The sequence below is a fragment of the Plecotus auritus genome (genome assembly GCF_963455305.1).
Source record: "Plecotus auritus genome assembly, chromosome: 2".
Taxonomy (NCBI): Eukaryota; Metazoa; Chordata; class Mammalia; order Chiroptera; family Vespertilionidae; genus Plecotus; species Plecotus auritus.
This window is the reverse complement of record NC_137771.1, coordinates 7,504,093-7,511,939: the sequence shown is the minus strand read 5'-3', so window position 1 is coordinate 7,511,939 and position 7,847 is coordinate 7,504,093.

Sequence of the window (7,847 nt, the reverse complement as noted above, 5' to 3'; positions counted from 1 at the left end):
ATCCTGAATTTGTTCTAGGAAGAGAACAATAACGTCCTCAAAAACTGAGTTATGAAAAACAAAGAGTAGAAAGATGCAAGCTGAGGAGTGAGAAAGGAAAAATAACCAGGAATAGAGGGTATTAAAATAATCTTATGAGAACATGTGCAACAAATTAACAGACCTAAGAGAACTGGGTGGTTTTTAAAAACCAAATATGCCACAAAAATAGACCCATGAAGAGAGGGGAAACTTAAATATTCCAGTTAACAGAGGGCACAGTGGGCTGATGGCTGAAGGAAACTACAGAAAAAATTCTAGAACCTGATGGATTTGTGGCCTACTTTCATCTCACTTTAAAAACTAGAACAGGGCGTTGGTGGAAAAATGGCGGCAGAATAGACAGACGTGTCCCAAGCCTTGTCCCGGAACAGATAGAAAGAACAGCTGAGGGTTGCACGGGGAGTGTCTGTTGGAGAGTTAAGGGACAGCTATACTCCAGGAGAAGGTGAATGAGCTGCTGGATGGGGGTCCCCTGACCGGGCAGCCCCCACTGCTGCCGGGTTCCCTCCCAGAGCCACCGGCTCGGACGCGGAGACCACGCCATCTTGAAGGGGAAAGTGGATGTTATTGGAAACATGAAAATCTACAACTGCAGCACCCACTGAACAGCTGCGAACTCCAGAGCACCAGTCCCCAATTGGCTCAAACACGCGGATTCAGAGGAGCTCTACACTCCACCACAGAAAGGTCAGATTTCGCCTGGGATAAGGTGAGGTCTCTGGTCCCAGCAGGACAGAGAAACACATGCACTGCAGGAGCTGGAGGACCAGGGGAAGTCTGCACCTAGAAAAATCTGTGGCTGTTGGGGCTGGCGAGATCCGTGAATGTGGAATGGGGTCCTCAGAGCTGCTAACAGAGGGGATCTCTAAAAAGCAACCCATTTTGATCTGACGCAGAAGGACAGCCTAAAAATTTTGGGAGTGTGCCGGATGCTTGGACACAAGGGGGATTGCGCAGGCTTACGTGCAGACCCGGAGTTCGCACACTTGCGCTTTCTCCTCTTGGAATCCTTGCTTCTGATTACTGAGCCCAATACATAGGATCACCCAGTTGGGGACACCCTAGGAGACTGCAGGGGAAAGTTGTTTTTCTGAAACCTGGGGATCAGAGTGGGGAGTGACAGTCAGAGAACCAGCTCTGGGGCAGCCCACTCCCACAAACCGGTATTGAGTGCCACAGGGAAAGCAGGATCTAAGCACTGGCTAGAGAGGACCTATAGACCCAGAAGTCAACCCAGAAACACTGCCACCCAGGGGCTGAATCACAAATTGACTCTTGTGTAATCACAAATTAAGGAATACAAGAAAGTAAGACACACCGCCTGCTTAAAAATCAGGACTGGCTTACAACACTGAGGAGCAGTGGAACACAGGGAACTGCAATACTGTCCTGACTGGGAAACAGGCGTGCCAAACAGAAGAATAGAGGAAGTGAATGACCTTCACTACTGCACATTTTATTTTTATTTATTTTATTTTTTTATTATTTTTTTCATCCTTTACTTAAAACTATTTTTTTTCTTTTTTCCTTACTTGATTTTACCTCTTTAATTATTACATTTTTATTTTCAATCAGTATTATTACTACTACTATTTTACCTTTTTTTTTTTTAAAAAAGTGTCATTTTATTTTCTTTTTATTTGACTTTGAGATTAGTGTTCTACATTCTATTTTCATCTTTCCTTTAGCATCATTCTACTCTATCTCAGCTCTACCTTTATGCCATCACTCTCTTCCTAACTTTTGCCCTTTTGTTGTCCTGTTTCTCTTACCTTTTTCCTGCTTTATATTTTCCCTATTCTTTCTTTTTACCCCCTGGTAAAATTTCACCCTACTTATATATCTAATTTCCAATCCCCTGCTCCGAGTTCATACAAACCTCTCTCTTCTCTGTCTTCACTATCCAAAATATTGTTTTTCTCTCTGTCCTTTTGTTATTGTTTGCTTAAATGTTGATTATATCAATATTTTATGCTTGTTTGTGAGATTGTTTTGCTTATTCTTTTTTGTTTTGTCTTTTTTGCTTTGTTTTTGATTGTTTTTTGCATCTGTTTTCCTTCGCCTTGCTTGATATTAATTGTTGTTTGTAGTTTGTATTCATCTCCAGGTACTTGTTGCTGGCATTTGCTGGGATTAGTGGCTGTTCTATTGGAGTTTTCCCCCATATATATATACAGTTTGTTCCCCTTTTCTTTCTTATTCTCTTTTCTCTATTACTTTTTTTTTTCCCTTTTCTCAATTTCATTTTGGCACTCCTTTCTTTTTTTATTTTTCTCTTCTTCTTTCTCTCCTATCCCCTAATTTGCCTTTCTCTGGTGGTCACCTTTATTTGGGGTTATTAATATCATGAATACATTTCTGTTCAGTGCCTTGTGTGTGGTACCTGGTTGTGTTGTATTTTGTGGCTTTAAATCAACGCAGGAAAGAGAGAACTACATAACCAGACACCTGGAGAAGAGAGACCATTGGGAGACAAAGAAACAGCCCACATATGAAAGAAAAGCAGGCATCACCAGAAAAGGAAGTAAACGAAATGGAGGCAAGCAACCTTCCAGAGAAAGAATTCAGAGAAATGGTCATAAGGTGGCTGAAAAGAATGGAAGACAAATTCGACAATATGAGTAAAAACCAAGAGGAAATGAAGAAGAACCAAGAAGAAATGAAAAATGACATTGCTGCTGTAAAGAACTCAATAGAAAGCATCAAGAGTAGACTAGAAGAAGCAGAGGACTGCATCAGTGAGCTAGAAGACAAGGTAGGAAAAAAATACCCAAGTAGAACAGCTTCTAGAAAAAAAATTAAAAAGCAGGAGGAGAGCCTAAGGGAACTTTGGGACAACACAAAACAAAACAACATCCGCATAATAGGGGTTCCAGAAGGAGAGGAAACTGAGCAAGGAATAGAAAACTTGTTTGAAGAAATAATGACAGAAAACTTCCCTGATATAGGGAAGAAAAAACCCACACAAATCCAAGAAGCTCACAGAGTCCCAAGCAAAATGAACCCCAAAGGACCGACACCAAGGCACATTATAATTAAATTGGCAAACACCGACAAAGTAAGAATCTTAAAAGCGGCCAGAGAGAGACAGAAAGTTACATACAAAGGAACCCCCATCAGACTAGCAACTGATTTCTCAACAGAAACTCATCAGGCCAGAGGGAATGGAATTAAATATACAAAGTCATGCAAAGGAAGGGTCTGAATCCAAGAATACTGTACCCAGCAAGGCTATCAATCAAAATTGAAGGTGAAATCAGGAGCTTCACAGACAAAAAAGGACTAAGGGAATTTATTACCACCAAACCAGCAATGCAAGAAATGCTAAAAGGTCTGCTGTAAAAAAAAGAAATAGGAAGAGAAGAAGGAACACAGGGGTAAAGAATAAAAATGGCGACAAATAAGTACCTATCAATAATAACTTTAAATGTAAATGGATTAAATGCCCCAATCAAAAAACATAGGGTAACAGATTGGATAAGAAAACAAAACCCATATATCTGCTGTCTACAAGAAACCCACCTCAGAAAAAAAGATGCACACAGACTGAAGGTGAAGGGATGGAAAAAGGTTTTTCAGGCGAATGGAAATGAAAAAAAAGCTGGGGTAGCAATACTTATATCTGACAAATTAGATCTCAAAGTGAAAGACATAACAAGAGATAAGGAAGGCCACTTCATAATACTAAAGGGAGCAATCCAACAAGAAGAAATAACTCTGGTAAACATATATGCACCCAATACAGGAGCACCCAAATACGTAAAAACAACTTCTGCATGATATCAAAGGAGAGATTGACAGCAATACAATTATAGTAGGAGACTTTAATAACCCACTAACACCATTGGACAAATCCTCTAAACAAAAAAATCAGCAAAGAAACATCAATCCTAAATGACTCACTCGACCAAATGGAATTAATTGACATCTTCAGAACATTTCACCCCAAAGCCACAGAATATACATTCTTCTCAAATGCACATGGGTCATTTTCAAAGATAGACCATATGTTGGGTCATAGGCAAAGTCTCTTCAAATTCAAGAAGATAGAAATCATATCAAGCATCTTCTCAGATCACAGTGGCATAAAACTGGAAATCAACTACAATAAAAACAATACAAAAAAATCAAACACACGGAGACTAAACAGCATGCTATTAAACAAAGACTGGGTTACCAGAGAGATCAAGGAAGAAATAAAAAACATCATGGCAACAAATGACAATGAACACACAACAATCCAAAATCTATGGGACACAGCGAAAGCAGTCTTGAGAGGGAAGTTCATAGCTCTACAAGCCTACTGCAAAAAATAAGAAACAATGGTAATAAATTACCTAACCCTACAACTCAAAGAGTTAGAAAGAGAGCAACAAGAAAATCCCAGTGTAAGCAGAAGGAAGGAAATAATAAAGATCAGAGAGGAGATAAATGACATTGAAACCAAAAAAACAATACAAAAGATCAACAAAACCAAGAGCTGGTTCTTTGAAAGGATAAACAAGATTGATGAACCTCTAGCCAGGCTCACCAAGAAGCAAAGAGAGAGGACCCAGATAAACAAAATCAGAAATGAAAGAGGTGAAATAACAACAGACCCCACCGAAATACAAAGGATTGTTAAAAAATACTACGAACAACTCTATTCCAACAAACTGGACAACCTGGAGGAAATGGACATATCCCTAGAAAAACCTTCCAAAACTCAATCAGGAAGAATCTAAACATCTCAGTAGGCCAATAACTATGGAAGAAATTGCAGCAGTCATCAAAAAGCTTCCAGCAAACAAAAGCCCAGGGCCAGATGGCTTTACAGGGGAGTTTTACCAAACATTCAAGGAAGAACTAAAATCTATCCTGCCGAAACCGGTTTGGCTCAGTGGATAGAGCGTCGGCCTGCGGACTGAAAGGTCCCAGGTTCGATTCCGGTCAAGGGCATGTACCTTGGTTGCAGGCACATCCCCAGTAGGAGGTGTGCAGGAGGCAGCTGATCGATGTTTCTCTCTCATCGATGTTTCTAGCTCTCTATCCCTCTCCCTTCCTCTCTGTGAAATATCAATAAAATATATTTTAAAAAAAAATCTATCCTCCTCAGACTATTCCAAAAAATTCAAGAGGAAGGAACACTTCCAAGCTCATTCTATGAAGCCAGCATCACCCTAATACCAAAACCAGATAAAGACAACACTATGAAAGAGAATTACAGGCCAATATCCCTCATGAACATAGATGCCAAAATCCTCAACAAAATTCTAGCGAATCGGATCCAGCAGTACATCAGAAAGATCATACACCATGACCAAGTAGGATTTATCCCAAGAATGCAAGGATGGTTCAATATCCGCAAATCAATAAATGTAATACATCACATAAACAAATTGAGAGATAAAAATCACATAGTCATCAATTGATGCAGAAAAAGCATTTGACAAAATCCAACACCCTTTCTTGATAAAAACTCTCAACAAGGTGGGAATAGAAGGATCATACCTCAACATAATAAAAGCTATATATGATAAATCCACAGCTAACATCATACTCAATGGGCAAAAACTAAAACCATTTCCCCTAAGAACAGGAACAAGACAGGGATGCCCACTCTCACCACTCCTGTTCGACATAGTACTGGAAGTATTAGCCATTGCAATTAGACAAGAAGAAGAAATAAAAGGCATCCAAATTGGAAAAGAAGAAGTAAAGCTGTCCTTATTTGTAGATGAAATGATATTGTACATAAAAAACACGAAAGACTCTTATCAAAAAACTAATAGACTTAATAAATGAATTCGGCAATGTAACAGGATACAAAATTAATGCCAAGAAATCTATGGCATTTCTATACACCAATAGTGAACTTACAGAAAGAGAGACTAAAAAAGCAATCCCATTTACCATCGCACCAAAAAAAATTAAGATACCTAGGAATAAACTTAACTAAGGAGGTAAAAGACCTATATGCGGAAAACTACAGGACACTGAAAAAAAAAAGATAGAGGAAGACGTAAACAGATGGAAGAACATACCATGTTCATGGATTGGGAGAATCAACATCATTAAAATGTCCATACTACCCAAAACAATCTATAGATTCCATGCACTCCCCATTAAAATACCAATGGCTTATTTCACAGACCTAGAAAGAACTCTCCAAAAATTCATCTGGAATAAAAAAAGACCCCGAATAGCCACAGCAATCCTGAGAAAGAAGAACAAAGTAGGTGGGATCTCAATACCAGATTTCAAGCTGTATTACAAAGCCACTGTTCTCAAAACTGCCTGGTACTGGCACAAGAACAGACAGATAGATCAATGGAATAGAATAGAGAACCCAGAAATCGACCTAAATCACTACGCTCAATTAATTTGACAAAGGAGGCATGAACGTACAATGGAGTCAAGACAGTCTCTTCAATAAATGGTGTTGGGAAAATTGCACAGATACATGCAAAAAAAAAAAAAATGAAACTAGACCACCAGCTTACACCATATACAAAAATAAACTCAAAATGGATACAGGACTTAAACATACGACGAGAAACCATAAAAATACTAGAGGAATCCACAGCCAGAAAAATCTCTGACATATGCCGAAACAATTTCTTCACTGATACTGCTCCTAGGGCAATGGAAACTAAAGAGAAAATAAACAAATGGGACTACATCAAAATAAAAAGCTTTTGCACAGCAAAGGAGACCATCAATAAAACAACAAGAAAGCCCACTGCATGGGAGAACATATTTGCCAATGATAACAACGATAAGGGTTTAATCTCCAACATTTACAGGGAACTCACGCAGCTTAACAAAAAGAAGATAAACAACCCAATCAAAAAATGGGCAATCGATCTAAATAGACACTTTTCGAAAGAAGACAGAAGGAAGGCCAAGAAACATATGCAAACCTGCTCAAAGTCACTAATCATCCGAGAGATGCAAATCAAAACAACAATGCGGTACCATCTCACGCCTGTCAGAATGGCAATTAACAAATCAACAAATGACAAGTGCTGGTGAGGCTGCGGAGAAAAAGGAACCCTCATGCACTGCTGGTGGGATTGCAGACTGGTGCAGCCACTGTGGAGAACAGTATGGAGTTTCCTCAAAAAACTAAAAATGGAACTCCCATTTGACCCAGTAATCCCACTTCTAGGAATATATCCCAAGAAACTAGAAACACGAATCAGAAAGGATATATGCACCCCTATGTTCATAGCAGCACAATTCACCATAGCTAAGATTTGGAAACAGCCTAAGTGCCCATCAGCAGATGAGTGGGTTAAAAAACTGTGGTACATCTACACAATGGAATACTACGCTGCGGTAAAAAAGGAGTTCTTACCATTTGCAACAACATGGATGGAGATGGAGAGCATTATGCTAAGTGAAATAAGCCAGCCAGAGAAAGGTAAGTATCACATGATCTCACTCATTTGTGGAATATAATGAACGACATAAACTGATGAAGAAAAATAGATCCAGAGACAGAGAAACATCAATCAGAATGTCAAACCTCAGGGAAGGTAGGGGAGGGTGGGGGTAAGGGGGAGAGATCAACCAAAGGACTTATATGCATGCATGTAAGCCTAATCAATGGACACAGACAACAGGGGGGTGGGGGCATGAATGGGAGGTGGGGGGTAATGGGGGAATAAGGACACATATGTAATATCTTAATAAAGAAATTAAAAATAAAATAAAATAAAAAATAAAAACTAGAACAGGGAATTCTAATATCATTTAAGTACTATGGACCATCGAAAACAGTCCATCTTATAAAGGCAGCATCATTTTAATTCTAAAATCTG